This window comes from Pleurodeles waltl, chromosome 1_2 (assembly GCF_031143425.1).
Source record: "Pleurodeles waltl isolate 20211129_DDA chromosome 1_2, aPleWal1.hap1.20221129, whole genome shotgun sequence".
Classification (NCBI taxonomy): domain Eukaryota; kingdom Metazoa; phylum Chordata; class Amphibia; order Caudata; family Salamandridae; genus Pleurodeles; species Pleurodeles waltl.
Window position 1 is genome coordinate 630,006,547 of NC_090437.1, and position 16,751 is coordinate 630,023,297.

Genomic DNA, 16,751 nt, shown 5'->3' on the forward strand with positions numbered 1-16,751 from the left:
GCCTGCGTTTGTGTATCTTGGGAGGTGGCGTCACAGACACCCTGGGAGAGGAGACAGGGGACGTGTGAATGGTAGTGGGGGTGGTGACTGCACGTGAGCGGGGTGTGGTGGTGTGTGTGCTGGTGATGGCAGTAGTGGCTGTAGATGTAGTGCATGCAGGTGTGAGTGTAGACGAGACTGGGAGGGAGGAGGGAGACGAGGAGGAGGGGGACACAGTGGAGGCAGTGGATGTTGGTGTGTCTGCATGTGTGTGATGCTTGCGTGAGTGCCTGTGGGATGTTTGGTGCTTATGTTTGCCTGAGCTTCCCTTGTGTGTTGACGTGTGTGCATGCTGGTCTGAAGGTGTGCTTGGGATAGGCTGGGGTACAGGGGTTTGGGTCTGGGTGGAGGAAGTTGGAGGGGGGAGTCTAGAGACGGGGACAATGGCTGCCATCAGTGCTGAGGCCAGAGTCTGTAAAGCTCGCTGAAGGGCCGCCTGACCAGAATGAATGCCCTCCAGGAATGCATTTGTTTGTTGCAACTGCCTTTCTACACCCTGGTTGGCATTCAAAATGGTAGACTGCCCATCAGTGAGGGACCTGAGGAGGTCAATGGCCTCCTCACTGATGGCAGCAGGGGTGACTGGGGCAGGGCCTGGGGTGCCTGGGGCGATGGTGATGCCCACCCTCCTGGGTGAGCGGGCACGGGGCAAAGGCTGAGGGGCTGCTGGGAGGGCGGTGCTGGTAGGGGGGGTGGCGGCTGTACCTGTAGGAGCGGGGGGCACCACAAGGGAGCTCCTATCAGAGGATGAGTCTGTGTCACTGGTGTCAGCTCCTGTCCCCGCCACGGAGCTCCCCTCGCCCTCCGTCCCACTGGTGAACTCCGAGTCCGTAATGTCACCCTCCAGAGCCATGTGGGATGCAGCTCCCTCCTGCTCCGGTGCCACTGCTCCTCCGCCTGATGATGCTAATGCACTCAAGAACAGGGAGACCACAAAAAGGGGGGGGGACAACAGAAGAAAGACATGTTGAGTGCATGCATTACCGCTACCATTGGCGGACACGACAGACACAGAAGCCCCCTGCACTACGCGGCGCACTTGGGCTCCACTGTTCAATCCCTGGGACATGGCCTACAAGGCTATGGATGACATCTGCACACATGAATGACACAGGGGCATTACTAGGTGTACTTGGCACTCTACAGAGGTGGGGTGGGGTGCCACATGGCCTGCATTTCGGAGGGACCTTGCCTACTAAACTCGCCCTGGTCTAGGGAAACCCACAGCCCACCTCCCCCACCCAAACACCTCCACTACACGCAAAATCAACAGGATGAGAGTGTACTCACCCCCTTGTGGCTGCTGTGATGCCCTCAAGCGCCCATCCAACTCCGGGTACGTCACTGCCAGGATCCTGAACATCAGGGGGGTCATGGTGCGACGGGCACCCCTCCCACGTTGGGAGGCCATCCCCAGCTGAGCCTCCGCCGTCTTCTTGCTTCAGCGGCGAATGTCCTCCCATCTTTTCCGGCAGTGGGTGCTCCGTCTGTGGTAGAACCCCAGGGTCCGGACGTCCTTGGCGATGGCACGCCAAATATATTTTTTCTGGTGGGCGCTGACCTACATGATTTGTACAAGAGGAAAATACATTTTATTACCAACTGCACCGTCACAGTCATTGGCCCCCATCCCTACCCTTGCCATGTGGCACCTGCATCCATCGTTGTTTTATGCACGCCTCATTCTCCCCCCCCATCTTTCATCCACCCCACTCCACACAGGCATAGCCCATACAGCATGCTCCCAGTGTACTTTCCTGTTTGTCTGGAGGACCATAGAGTAGCGTGTACTGGGGGAGGACCCCATCCACGAGTCTCTCCAACTCCTCTGATGTGATGGCAGGGGCCCTTTCCCCAGACACTCGAGCAATTGTCTCTTCCAGACCGAGGTCACAGCAGCACTTGCAGTGTAGGTCCTCTCCTGTCGAAGATCAGGTATCGAGTGGTTGAACAGATAGAAAATGGCGGTCACGTCCGCGGCGGTGCGTACCGTCACCGCCGGCGTACATCGTCATTGGCTCCTGGGACCCATAGGGTCCAATGTTAACCAATGCAGCATTGCGCCGCGGTCTTCGACCGCCTACCGTGACGGTGTAAAACGCCAGCGCAGTTACCTCACATCCCATTGTCCCACTTTAGAGGTCAGGCAGCCGCCATTTCAGGGGCACACATGGCTTAATTTTTAACTGCGTCACACATACCTAGGCCTAGCCTCAACACACATACAGGCCACTTTTCGGATTATGATTCGTGTTCTGTGTAAGCTGTGTGTACGTACCTCTAAATTGGTTTACTCTGTGCTCGCTGTTGTCATTCATAGGCACCGTCCGCTGGGACATGTGAGGGGATGGCGGCATCCTCCGGTGTACAGACCGCTGGTGGACCTGTCGACAATGGAGGAAAGACATGTGATCATCACCTACAGGCTTGACCGTGCCACAATCCATGAACTGTGTACCCAGCTGGAGCCAGACCTGATATCAGCTATCCGCCATTCCACAGGAATCCCCCCTCAAGTGTAGGTGCTGTCAGTACTCCATTTTCTTGCAAGTGGGTCATTTCAAACAACAGTGGCCATTGCATCAGGGATCTCCCAGCCTATGTTTTCCAACGTGTTGTCCAGAGTGTTGTCCGCCCTGCTGAAACACATGCGGAGCTACATCGTTTTCCCTCAGGTGGAGGATTTGCCTACAGTGAAAGGTGATTTCTATGCCCTGGGACATATCTCCAACATTATAGGTGCCATTGATGGGACACATGTGGCTTTGGTCCCCCCCGCAGGAGTGAACAGGTGTACAGAAACCGGAAGAGTTATCATTCCATGAATGTGCAGATGGTGTGTTTGGCAGACCAGTACATCTCCCATGTGAATGCCAAGTTCCCTGGCTCAGTGCATGACGCCTACATCCTGCAGAATAGCAGCATCCCTTATGTGATGGATCAACTCCAGAGGCACCGTGTGTGGCTATTAGGTGAGCACCTGGAAGCAAGACAGTGGGAATGGTTGTCTGGGTCTGGGGATATCCCTACAGGTTATTGTGTGTCTAACAGTTGCCCTTCGCCATTTGCAGGTGACTCCGGTTACCCCAACCTGTCATGGCTACTGACCCCAGTGAGGAATCCCAGGACAAGGGCAGAGGAACACTACAATGAGGCACATGGGCGAACTCGGCAGATTATAGAACGGACCTTCGGCCTCCTGAAGGCCAGGTTCCGGTGCCTCCATATGACAGGTGGTTCCCTATTCTACTCACCAAAGAAGGTGTGGCAGATCATCGTGGCCTGCTGTATGCTTCACAACTTAGCTTTGCGACGGCAGGTGCCTTTTCTGCAGGAGGATGGTCCAGATGGCGGTGTTGTTGCAGCTGTGGAGCCTGTGGACAGTGAAGACGAGGAAGCAGAAGAAGAAGACATGGACAACAGGAACTCTGTGATCCTGCAATATTTCCAGTGAGACACAGGTAAGAGTACAGACCTGCCTACTACATGTACTTTCACACTACTACCTCTCTGCTGTCTGTCGTTTTCACCCAGTGTATGGTCACTGAGTTGTCACTTTCCCTTACAATTTCACAAATGTGGGTCCCACTGTGTGACATCTGCTTTGTTTCCTCATGGACTAGAGCTGTGTGACATAGGTATGTTGACATTACATTTGAAAAAGCATTTTGTCACTGTAATTGCTAATACACAATTTCGAAATCACAGACTGACTTCAGATTGTTTTGTGCTTCAAGGGTGTTTATTTAAGTGCTCAATATTGGAGGGGGTTGTAAAATGGTGAGCGGGGATGGTGGAGGAATGTCCATGGCAGAGTCCAGTCTATTAGTCTCACAGGTGCATTGCCCAAATGGGCATAGGAAGTGGAGTTGGGGCAGTTTGAGGATGGACAGGGTGACAAAGTGGGACAGAAAGATGACATTCAGGGTGGTCTCTGTCTTTGTCCTTGATCTCAGGGACCGTTTGCGGGGTGGTTCTCCCTCTGCAGGGGGTGGGGTGCTGGTGTGGTGGCCCTGTGGTGGGGCGTCCTGTCCACTAGCGCCGGCGGAGGTGGTGGGCAGTTTATCGTCCATGCTAGTGTCAGGGGCCCCTTGTTGTGCCACAGTGTCCCTCCTGGTGTTGAGTACTTCCTTAAGCACCCCTACGATGGTGCCCAGGGTGGAATTGATTGTTCTGAGTTCCTCTCTGAAGCCCAAATACTGTGCCTCCTGCAGCCATTGGGTCTCCTGAAACTTGGCCAGTACTGCTGCCATCGTCTCCTGGGAGTGGTGGAAGGCTCCCATGATGGAGGAGAGGGCCTTGTGGAGAGTGGGTTCCCTTGGCCTGTCCTTCCCCTGTCGCACAGCAACCCTCCCAGTTCCCCTGTGTTCCTGTGCCTCCGTCCCCTGGACCGTGTGCCCACTACCACTGCCCACAGGTCCCTGTTGTTGTTGGGGTGGTGGGTTAGCCTGGGTTCCCTGTAGTGGTGGACACACTGCTGATTGACGTGTTCTGGGGACAGATGTATGGGCTCGCTGGGTGGGTGCTGTTGTGGTGTTTCCAGAGGGAGGAAGGTCTGTAGTGGCCTGTGACTGTGTGAGGGGAACCAACTGTCCAGAGGTCCCGGATGGGCCGGGCTGGTCATCTAGATCCAGTTGGACAGAGCTTCTGTCATCACTGTGGGCCTCTTCTGTTGGTGGTGTGGACATGTGTGGACCCTCCTGTCCGGTGATGTTGGGTAGGGGTCCTGCAGGGGTATAAAAGGATGTTTAATACATCGGTGTGTGCCATGGTGTGCAATGGGTGGGTGACCGTGTACCCCAGTGCTTGCATTCTTGTGTGGGACCTTGTGTGATGGTGTTTTAGGGGGGTGTATGGATATGTGCAGTGGCAATGCTTTGGTGATGGGTGTCCATGCTTTGGTGTTGCATGCAGGGCTTGGTGTTGGGATGTGTGGTTTGTGATATTGGGACATTTGTGAGGAGTTGGTGTGATGGGGGTGAGGGTATGTGATGGCATGCAGGTAGGGTGGGGGATGTAATAGTTAAGATTTGACTTACCAGAGTCCATTCCTCCATCTACTCCTGCGAGGCCCTCAGGATGCAGAATCGCCAAGACCTGCTCCTCCCATGTTGTTAGTTGTGGGGGAGGAAGTGGGGGTCTGCCGCCAGTCCGCTGAACCGCAAGGTGGTGTCTTGAGACCACGGAACGCACCTTCCCCCGTAGGTCGTTCCACCTCTTCCTGACGTCATCCCTATTTCTTGGGTGCTGTCCCACTGCGTTGACCCTGTCCACTATTCTTCGTCATAGTTCCATCTTCCTAGCTATGGAGCTGTGCTGCACCTGTGCTCCAAACAGCTGTGGCTCTACCCGGATGATTTCCTCCACCATGACCCTGAGCTCCTCCTCAGAGGACCTGGGGTGTCTTTGCCGTGCCATGGGGTGGTGTGGGTGATGTGTGGGGTGGTGTTTGTGGTGATAGGTGTGCTGATATGTAGTGGTGTGTTGTGTGAGGTGCGTGGACGTTCTGTTGGTGATGGTATTTTGTGCCTGTGGATGCTTGGTAGTTGTTTGTGGTGTCTTTCTCTGGCCTTCTGTCGCAATTGTTGACGTAAGGGTTTGTGGGTGATGTGGGTGTGTGTTTTATATTGTATTGGGTATGGGGGAGTGGTGTGTGTATGTGTATCAGGTGTGTGCATTTGGACTTGTCCAATGTGGTAGTGTTTTGTAAGTGTGTGTGTATTTTGAGCGCGGCAGTGTGTACCGTCAATGGAATACCGCAGTTGAAAGACCGCCACTTGGATTTGTGGGTTGTGATAGTGTGAGCGTATTTCTGTTGGCGTGACGGTGGAGGTTTTGTTATCGGCAGTTTATCACTGACCTTTGGTGTGGCGGACTTGTGTGGGTGTCTGAATTTTGGCGGATTTTGAGCTGTGGGTCGTAATAGCTGTGGCGGATTTCCGCCGCCGCAGCAGTGTGTTGGCTGTCTTCTGCACGGCGGTTATTGGCTTTTACCGCCAATGTTGTAATGACCCCCTCTGTCTTTTACGAATGATTATCCCAAATTAAAGAGAAACCAGTTGAATGGTGTCAGCAGACTGAGAGGTTTGTTAAACTCTCTAAATGTTTGTGGGAAGACTTGAATACTTTATTCGAGATAGTTGTGCCATCTGATTTGTGGGCCGAGTGTATGAGGGCAGTAGACTGGCCAACAAGTGAACCTGAAAGGAACAAAGTTACAGGTGCACCGTCACCTGAGGTAATGAAAAATATTTTGAGGTAATTGAGTTTCTGAAAACTAGGATTCTCCGAAAAACATTGATTGCCAGAGAATTGACAGGACAGTCTAGGAAACTAAAGAGTCAATACACACTTATTATGAGAGATTGCTAAAGGCTTTTAAAGAGTACAGTGGCAAGGAAGCGGTCGAGCCAAAGGACATGCTGCATTTTGTGTTCAGATTTGTTAAAGGGTTGATGTCTGAAGTAGGGCAGATGATTAAGAATCATTTGATTTGCTGGCAAGCGAAGCCGATTGATGAGGTATTGCAGTATGCTAAATATAGCAGTGATGAGACTGAATTGAAGCAAAAGAAGTTGAAGGAAGAGGCAATGGTGATGCAGATTAAGGCAGCACAATCAGGAGTGCAAGGAGCTTTGGTGCCGCCAATGCCTGAGCAGCAGAAAGCTGTCATGTTTCAGCCTCAAGTAAGGCGTAGAGGGCATGGTATGGATGTGATGCAGGGTCCAGACCTAAGTACCGTGGTTGTTCAGAATGACATGCAGGGCATGAAAAGGATGTTGCCGTCATTTGTGCGGAAACGTGGGACACTGGAAGCGGGAGTGCCCATTGATGGTGCAGGAAGGAATGGTTCAGCAAGGCGATGTCGGTACAGTTCAAACTGTGAGAGTCCCCAGAATGAGGGGACCAGTCCCAATTGCTCAAAATCGAGGTCAGAATTTCTTGCCTGTACAACAGATGCAGGTGCCTGAAGCACAAATTACTTCTTTACCACCAGTACAGCAGCAGATTCCTATGGTGCCTAGACAGCAAATGCACATACCCCAAGCCCCGATGGAGCAGCAACAGGTTATGCTTACTCAACAGGTCACAGGTCAGAGACCAGATAACAGTAACAATACAGTACACCAGTTCCCATTTCACAGTGAGGATGAAATAAACGATGAATGGATGAGTGACAGTTCGGATGAAGGAGCTTGTATTCTTGCCGCGTCCTTAGAGGTAGATCAGAGAGGGCCTTTTGTGAACGGGAAGGTGATGGAACATAAGGTCTCGTTCTTGGTTGATACTGGAGCTACTCGCTCTATAGTGAGGAGCTTGGAAGTACCAGATTTACCTCTTTCCAGGAGGACCGTTCAGGTTGTAGGAGTGGAGAATAGGCAGTTAACGAATCCCATCACAGAGCCAGTGCAAATAGAAATCGGAAATTATTTGGGACTGCACAGATTTGGGGTATGCGATTCGAGTCCCGTATCTTTGTTAGGCAAGACCAAATGTTCCATAAATTGTACAGATGCAGGGATAGAAGTCCAGACAAACAGTGATGATGAGGAGGAGCAGGTGTCAGCAATGGTTCTTAATGATGCAATCGAAGAATACCCATTGATTGAGATTTTCCCAATGTTCACATTGAAGGAGTTGCACGCAGACTTGCAGGGAACGGTAAAGGAAAAAGTCTGGGATTTGACAGGGAAAGAAGTGGGATTGATCAATTGAGTGGAACCAATTAAAATCACCTTAAAGCCGAATGTTGAATTCCCAAAACTTTCACAGTATAACATGGCACAGGATGCGATGATGAAGGTGGCGCAGATAATTGGAGATTTCCTGAAGCAGGGTGTTTTAAAAGAAGTATTGAGCAGCCCATGTAATTCACTGAAAATGGGTTTGAAAAAGCCTTGTGGGAAAGTGCAAATTGTGCAGGATTTGCGAAAGGTGAATGACATGGTGGTTAAGTGTTGTCCGATTGTGCCCAATCCAGCAGTGATACTGTTTCAGATTCCATGCGAGGCAGAGTGGTTCACTGTAGTTGATCTGTCACAAGCTTTCTTTTCAGTGCCACTTCATGAGGATAGTCAGTTTCTTTTCAGTTTCAAATTCCTAGATAAAGTCTACAGCTGGTGCAGGCTTCCACAAGGGTATACAGAGTCACCATCCCTGTTCAATCAGATTTTGAAAAAGAATTTGGAGTCGTTAGAATTGCCTTGTCAATCGACTCTAGTGCAGTACATCAATGACTTATTGATTGCATCCAGAACGAGGGACGAGTGTAAGCATGACGCGATTTCTAAGAGGAATCATTTGGGAGAGTTCGGACACAAGGTTTCACCAGCAAAGTTGCAGTACTGTCAGAAGTCTGTTAAATATTTGGATCACCAAATCGAGAAAGGGCTGAGAAGAATCTCCCGTTTAAGGATTACAATGATTCTGCAGAGAAATCCTCCAACTCCCCAGAAAGATATGCGCATGTTTTTGAGAATGGTAGGATATTGTAGGCAATGGATTACGAATTTTGCTGAGATAGCAAAACCCTTACAGCAGTTGACACACAAAGGAGTCACGGATACCATTAGTTTAGATGAGGATCAAATGAAGGCTTTTACCGAATTGAGAGAGAGTCTGTGCAAAGCTCCAGCGTTGGGAATGCCTGATTATACAAAGCCTTTCACATTGTTTTGTTATGAACGTGATGCTTGTTCTTTGTCTGTTTTGACCCAGGTCCATGGAGGTGCTTATCGCCCCGTAGCTTATTCTTCAGCTACCTTGGACCCGGTTGCACCAGCTTTACCAGATTGTCTGCGAGCAGTAGCTGCAGTTGGTCAAAGCCTTTCCCAATGTGAAGGGGTAGTCATGGGATACTCAGTGACGGTATTGGTACCACATTCTGTTGAAATTTTATTGACGAGAATGAAAACACAACATTTAACGGGGCCAGACTTACAAGGTATGAGACGAGCATATTGTGAGCTCCAAATGTAACTTTGAAAAGATATACAGTGTTGAATCCAGCAACGTTATTGCCAAGTAATACTGCTGAAATTGAAAAAGAAGAGGATATAGAACATGATTGTCTTGAGGAGACCGAGCTATGTACAAAACCTAGACCCGATATCAGTGATACTCGATTAGAAGCAAATGAGCAAATTGTTTTTGTTGATGGTTCATGTCTCAGAGATTGGACAGGTACATTGAGGGCAGGATATGCAGTATGTACAATTACAGGAACCTTAGAAGCATCTTGGCTTCCCGGTGTATATTCAGCACAAGTGGCGGAATTGGTAGCTCTTACTAGAGCATGCTATGTTTCTACCAGGCTGCGAGTTACAATATACACAGATAGTCAATACGGATTCGGAATTGTTCACGACTTTGGTCAATTGTGGTCGCAAAGAGGGTTTATGACCTCAAGTGGAACGCCTGTGAGAAATGGCGACAGGATAAAAGACTTAGGGGGTCATTCAGACCCCGGCGGGCGGCAGGAGCCGCCCGCCTGGCAGGAACCGCCGAATGACCGCACCGCTGTCAAAAGACCGCGGCGGCCATTCTGTGTTTCCCGCGGGGCTGGCGGGCGACCGCCAGAAGGCCGCCCGCCAGCCCAGTGGGAAACCCCTTCCTTCCTACGAGGACGCCGGCTCCGAATGGAGCCGGCGTAGTGGGAAGGGTGCGACGGGTGCAGTTGCACCCGTCACGAATTTCAGTGTCTGCAATGCAGACACTGAAATTCTACGTGGGGCCCGCTTACGGGGGCCCCTGCAGTGCCCATGCCATTGGCATGGGCACTGCAGGGGCCCCCAGGGGCCCCACGACACCCCTCACCGCCATCCTGTTCCTGGCGGTCGGAACCGCCAGGAACAGGATGGCGGTGAGGGGGTCGGAATCCCCCATGGCGGCGCAGCAAGCTGCGCCGCCATGGGGGATTCCTCAGGTCATCGGAAAACCGGCGGGACACCGCCGGTTTTCCTGTTCTGACCGCGGCCAAACCGCCGCGGTCAGAATGCCCTGCGGGGCACCGCCAGCCTGTTGGCGGTGCTCCCGCCAACCCCGGCCCCGGTGGTCCTTGACCGCCGGGGTCGGAATCACCCCCTAACTGTATGCAATACAATTGCCAGAAGAGATTGCCGTAGTGAAATGCAGTGCACACCAGAAAACACCAGATTACATCTCCTTGGGAAACGGATATGTGGATCAGGTAGCAAGGTTTTGCGCCCTGAACTGTATATCATTTAAGGATAAGTGGGAACTAATGCAAGAAGAAGAGACCAGTTGTGCCAATTTTGCATTAAAAGTAATTGACACCCTAGAGGAGTTGAAAACATTGCAAGAAAATGCAGACAAGTGAAAACATTGCAAGAAAATGCAGACAAGGAAGAGAAAAAGCTGTGGGCAAAGCTGAAGTCTGTACAGAGACCAGATGAGATCTAGGTATCTGAGGAGGGTCAGATGGTATTGCCGAATTGTCTGTTGTCTCGGATGGCTCTGTACTACCATGGTCAGGCACATATCGGAAGGGATGCCATGATTAGGTTGTTCAAAGTTGATTGGTTCAATCCGAAATTTAGACAAGCAGCTGAAGCAGTGTGTCATCGATGTGTAATCTGTCAGCAACTAAATGTGGGAAAAGGGACAGTGGTAAATTTGAGCCACATTGGAAAAGCAGGAGGACCATTCAGCAGAATGCAGTTGGATTTCATTGAGATGCCTGCATGTGGTGGATTGAAGTACGTGTTAGTGATTGTGTGTGTTTAATCAATTGGATTGAAGCATACCCCACATGCAGAAATGATAGTCTCACAGTTGCAAAGTTACTCCTTAGAGAATTGATACCAAGGTTCGGATTTCCGATCTCTTTAGAATCAGATAGGGGAACACACTTCAACAACAAAGTGATCAAACTCTTATGTGCAGCACTAAATATTGAACAGAAGCTTCACTGCAGCTATCATCCAGAAGCATCAAGACTTGTAGAACAAAAGAATGGTACTCTGAAGTCAAGAATTGCCAAAATGTGTGCAGCTACAAATCTGAAATGGCCAGATGCACTGCCTCTAGTGTTAATGTCAATGAGAAATATACCTGACAGGAAGACAGGATTATCCCCACATGAGATTCTTATGGGGAGAGCAATGAGATTGCAAGCAATACCAGCCAATGCTCTTGTCAATATTACAGATGATATGGTGTTAGACTACTGCAAGGGTCTAGCTGATGTGGTTCGATCTTTCTCTCAGCAGGTACAAGCTGTTACTCTGCCACCTATCCATGACCCAGGACACAATCTAAGAGCGGGAGATTGGGTCGTGATCAAAAGCAAGTGCGTAGGACTTGCTGAGAGCCACGTTGGAGAGGTCCATACCAAGTAGTGCTGACAACTACAACAGCTGTGAAGTGTGCAGGATTGCCTAACTGGATACAAAGAAAGTGGTGAGTTCTCAGGATCATGGAGAAGGGTTGCTGAAAACGCCAGCAGCCGCAAAAAGAATAATCCTACCCGAACCAGAACCGGAGCAGGTTGAGCCAGAAGTGGACCCAGAGTTGGCGGAAGAAGGATCAGTAACCCCAGTAGGAGACGAAGGTGTGGAAAATCCAGAGGCAAGCCGAGAAGTTGATGCAACAGAAGAGAAAAGAGATCCATGCACAGGAGAGATTCTCACAAAAACAAAGACTGCTGAAACACAAGGAGATCAAGGCCCATATTTATACTTTTTGACGCTAAACTGCGCTAACGCAGTTTAGCGTCAAAAAGTTTTGCGCCGTCTAACGCCATTCTGAAGCGCCATGCGGGCGCCGTATTTATGGAATGGCGTTAGACGGCGCAATCAGACCGGCGCTGCCTGGTTTGCGTGGGAAAAAACCACGTAGACCAGACAGCGCCGGCGTAGGGGGAAAATGGCGCATGGGCGTCTTAAAATGGGGCAAGTCAGGTTACGTCGAAAAAATCGTCTTAACCCGACTTGCGCCATTTATTTTCGACGCCCATCCCCCATCAACATGACTCCTATCATTGTAAAGATAGGAGTCATGCCCCCTTGCCCAATGGCCATGCCCAGGGGACTTCTGTCCCCTGGGCATGGTCATTGGGCATAGTGGCATGTAGGGGGGCACAAATAAGGCCCCCCTATGCCACCAAAAAAAAATATAAAAAATAAAAAATTATACTTACCTGAACTTACCTGAATGTCCCTGGGGTGGGTCCCTCCATCCTTGGGGGTCCTCCTGGGGTGGGCAAGGGTGGCAGGGGGGGTCCCTGGGGGCATGGGAGGGCACCTGTGGGCTCATTTTGAGCCCACAGGCCCCTTAACGCCTGCCCTGAGCAGGCGTTAAAAAGTGGCGCAAATGCGCCGTTTTTAGCCACGCCAACTCCCGGGCGTCTCTTTTGCCCGGGAGTATAAATACCACGTAAAGGCCTGGGAGTCATTTTTTAGACGGGAACGCCTCCCTTGCATATCATTAACGCAAGGAAGGGGTTCACGCTAAAAAATGACGCACATTCCGGGAACTTTGGCGCTATTCGCCTCTAACGCCATAGTATAAATATGGCGTTAGTTGGCGTTAGTTTTGCGTCGAAATTGCGTAAAAAAAAACGACGCAATTTCGGCGCAAACGGAGTATAAATATGGCCCCAAGTGCCAGAGCCTGAGGGAGAAAGAGTTGAGACAGGTCAAAGCAAAGGTGATCTGACTCCTCCTGAACCCGTTGCAGGTCCATCAAGAGAAGGCACTTCAGACAGGGTGAAAGAGAAAAGTCCGATCTTGAAGAGATTATTGACAGAAAGAGGGAGAAAAGGAGATCATTGGCCAGAATCTCAAATACGCAAGAAAAAGGACTTGGTAATAAATGAGAAAATAGAGGAGGAAATTAGACACCACAAAGAAAGATGAATTGAGTGATAGAGAACTAACAGGAGAAAGGAAGTTAAAAAGAACGAGAGTGGCAAGTTAAAAATACGCAGGACCACAGTGGGTATACGCAGCAACAAGTGATTGGCAAAACTAGTTTATGTCCTTTTGTTTTGATAGAGAGGTCCCAAAGCAGTATTTTGATGCAACCTGAAGGAGAAAATCTAATAGACTGAGTCGTTGAGCTAAAGCCAAGGAAATTGAAATTATTGATACCGGAAAAGACATTAAAAGCCTGACATGACATACAAAAGCCAGAGATGACCAGCTGCTAACCGAATTCGACAAAGGAAGTAAAGGGGTCCTATCGTGTGAAGTACAAGTATGGAGAAAAGAAGTATGTTTTTGATTTTTGATTTTTTGTGTTGCATATCAATTAAGAGTTAACATTCCGCTTTCTGATTCTTTACAGATCATGGCTAGATTAGATAATAACATTAAGCATATTAGGTATTGTAGGTATTTGAGTTTAGAGATGGCGATTGTGTGTGGAATATTGTTTATAGTAATGATTGTGGGAATGTCAATTCATGAGGTGAGAGAAGCAAACGTTACACCTGTCCATGAGGCTTCTACACTAACAGCTTTAGAGAAGTTTAAACTAGATGAGCAATATTTGCATGATTATACCAATGCAAGAGGAGAATTATCTTCTAACGTCTTTTATCGTTTATTGAGTGAATATATGGAAACGATGGATGCAAAGGATTGTCTTGTGTGTACGCAAATACCTTCTTCTGTGGAAGAAGGGGTCACTTATCATAGTCTACCTCTGATTTACGGAATAACTTGTAATTTGCTACTAACTCGCTTCTATAACCAAGAGTATATTCAGTATTTCTATTCAAATTATGACCTAGTGTTTTCCTTTGTTCCTACAATTAGGTATTTGAGTAAGATAGCTAAGGATCATAAAATAGTATTGGTTAGAGGATTCTTTGAGCCTACATTGACTTTTGGCACAGCTTATGCGCATCGTAACAATTTACCTTGCTTATTAACATCTATGGAAAAGAGCTTTATTGGCCATACAGACGATAGGAGAAAAGCTCTAAAAGAAAAATTAGAAAAAGGGTTAGAGAAGAGAACTTACAACAATGATTATGCTTATACTGCTATTAAAACACAAGGGAAATTAGCCTTAGGTGCATTAGATGTACGGAAGCTTTGTATTTATAGGCCAAAATCATGCACTGACACTTTATTTGTGGGAACGAGTGAATGTAGGCATTTGTTTTTGTTTCAGAATAAGTGGACATTCATGTTGAATGGTGCGGACCCTGTGATTCCTGGAATTTACTATATTTGTGGACTTAATGCTTATTAGCGACTCCCTAAGTGATGGTATGGGGCATGTTACTTGGGAATAGTTTTTCCTAAGATCTATCCAATTGATGATTTGAAAAAGATACTGAAAATGACTGAGTTACACCAAAAGAGACAAAGGAGAGAACCACCCTCTGCAATAGTGGGGGATATTTTTGGAGCAGTAATTCCTTCTGTAGGAGCTATATTAAATGCAAACAAGATTCGAAAGCTGTCAACTATAGTAGATAATATGTTAACTAACTTTACAGGGGCTATACTCTTACTAAACACTGAATTAGCTGCTGATAGAGCAATGATGCTTCAAAACAGGCTTGCTTTAGACATAATATTAGCGAAAGACAGAGGAGTCTGCAAAATGATTAATGAGAGGCACTGTTGCTCTTATATACCTGAGAATGAGAAAGAGATAAAAGATTTTTTTACTAATTTAACTAATGCAAGCAAGGATTTGAAGGACCTGAATGAACCAGGAGTTTGGGAAAAGGTTGTAAACGGATTTGTCGCAATAGGTAATTGGTTTAGTCAAATTTGGGATGGGATATTGTGGAAAATTGTTCAGGGAATATGATTGTGATCATTGCTATATTAGGATTATGTGGGGCATGTAATTTATGGCACAAAATTCAATTGAGAAGGGCTAAAAATAATCAGAGGAGGGAAGAACAACCCAGAAGAAGAATTTATAGGGAAAATGTGAACAGAAGAGATCAAAATGTGGCTGAGAGTAATTTGTAATGATTGACAGAAGGAAGGTGTGATGACATATTTAGTCATCAGAGGAGGGACTGATGCAGCAGATATGCTAATATGGGAATATTCTAATGATTAGCATATACATACTAATGAGAAAAATGACATTTGAAAACTAATAAATGGAAATAATCTGTAATGTGCAAAATGTGCCCACGGGGAGTGGTCACCATCTGTGTTAACAATACTAAAATAACGCGAAAGCTATATGAAATATGTAATAATATGCTATATCTGATGATATAACCTATGTTTTATGATGCTTTGTACCCTTAACACAGCCTGGTCGGCTCTGGGCCTTGCTTGCTTAAACGTGGAGACATGATGAGCCGCAAAGGACTGAAACCGGAGAAAAGGACCTTGAACTGTACGGAGTTCAGAGATGAGCTCTGCTAGAATTTTCTGCAAATTCACAAGCGAACAGGAGATGATCAGAACAAATTGATACAATTATGTGTAGAGTAGGCTAAATGTACTTTCCCAGGATCTAAACAATGGAGCCACTGACTAAGAGACTGATGGCAACAATTTCATTACCTGAAGAGCCAGATGATGTACTCATTGTTGGAGGGACCAATCATATTAATGGAACTTGATGCTTGTACAGACGCAGACAAGTGGTAAACAAAAACTATAGATTAGAGTCATAACCCCTGATAAGGTTGACAAATTAGCAAATTGTGGGACAGACTGAGAGACCCTAATAAAAAGTCATGACACAAGAAGGGAAATCAGAGTGGAGAGGCGAAAGTTGATGACGTCAGGAGACGCTGTCCGAAGAGCTGATATTTGGGCTTGCTCCCTGTAAGCCCGAGCATTGCTGATGACTGATGACCTGGAGATGAAGACTTATTCGTTGCTGCTCTATCTTGGATGGGTAGCTATAAATGATCGACCGCCTAATGTGTGCTTTTTCCTTCTAGGTACCAACTGCGCTGCTTAAAATGTTCTTCTTTTAGTTTGATATTTTTCCAAATTGAGATTTTTGACTAAATTATTTTTTGCATGAAGACCCAGATGCTGATGCTAATCTGAGATAGGTAGGCTGACAAGGGTGACTAGATGGTGACTTTGACTTTTTGACTGACTGACTTGCATTGCTGAGTTAATCAATGATTATACAATTACCAGCTTAGATTGATGTTGTTTTTGCTTAGTAATAAAATCTTGATGAATTATTGCTCATGATGCTAATAAAATTTGATTAACCATGGGTTCATTGAATAAGGGTTTTTTATGAGAATTGTAACTAATAGGGAATAAAAACGAACTAACCCAGTTGAGAGTGATGGTGTTTTGTTATAAGACTAGGTTTTTGGTGTTATATGTTGGTTAGAATTATTGTTGATGTTTTCTCCATTCACCACTTGGCTAGGATACTCTATGCGATCCAAAAGATTAATTGACCTATACGTGTCCCCTTGTAAGTTTACCTACTAAGGACAAGGCGCACTAGCAGAGGTCAATGATTGTAGACAATGCCGCCATCTAACTAGAGGTTGAAGATTGCCTAATAGCCTGCACACTAGAATCAGACAGACCCAGACACACTTTCCACTAGGGACAACTTAAGATTCAGGGTCTGGTCAACAACAGACTGACCAATACTTTTTCTCTCACTATCAGCATTTAGAAGATGCAGCCACTGATACTTGTCCGTCCCCTCTTCTCCCCGTGTGATGTCACAATCATTCTGCTGCTAAGTTGCGCATGCATTGACTCCACATCGGCAAGATT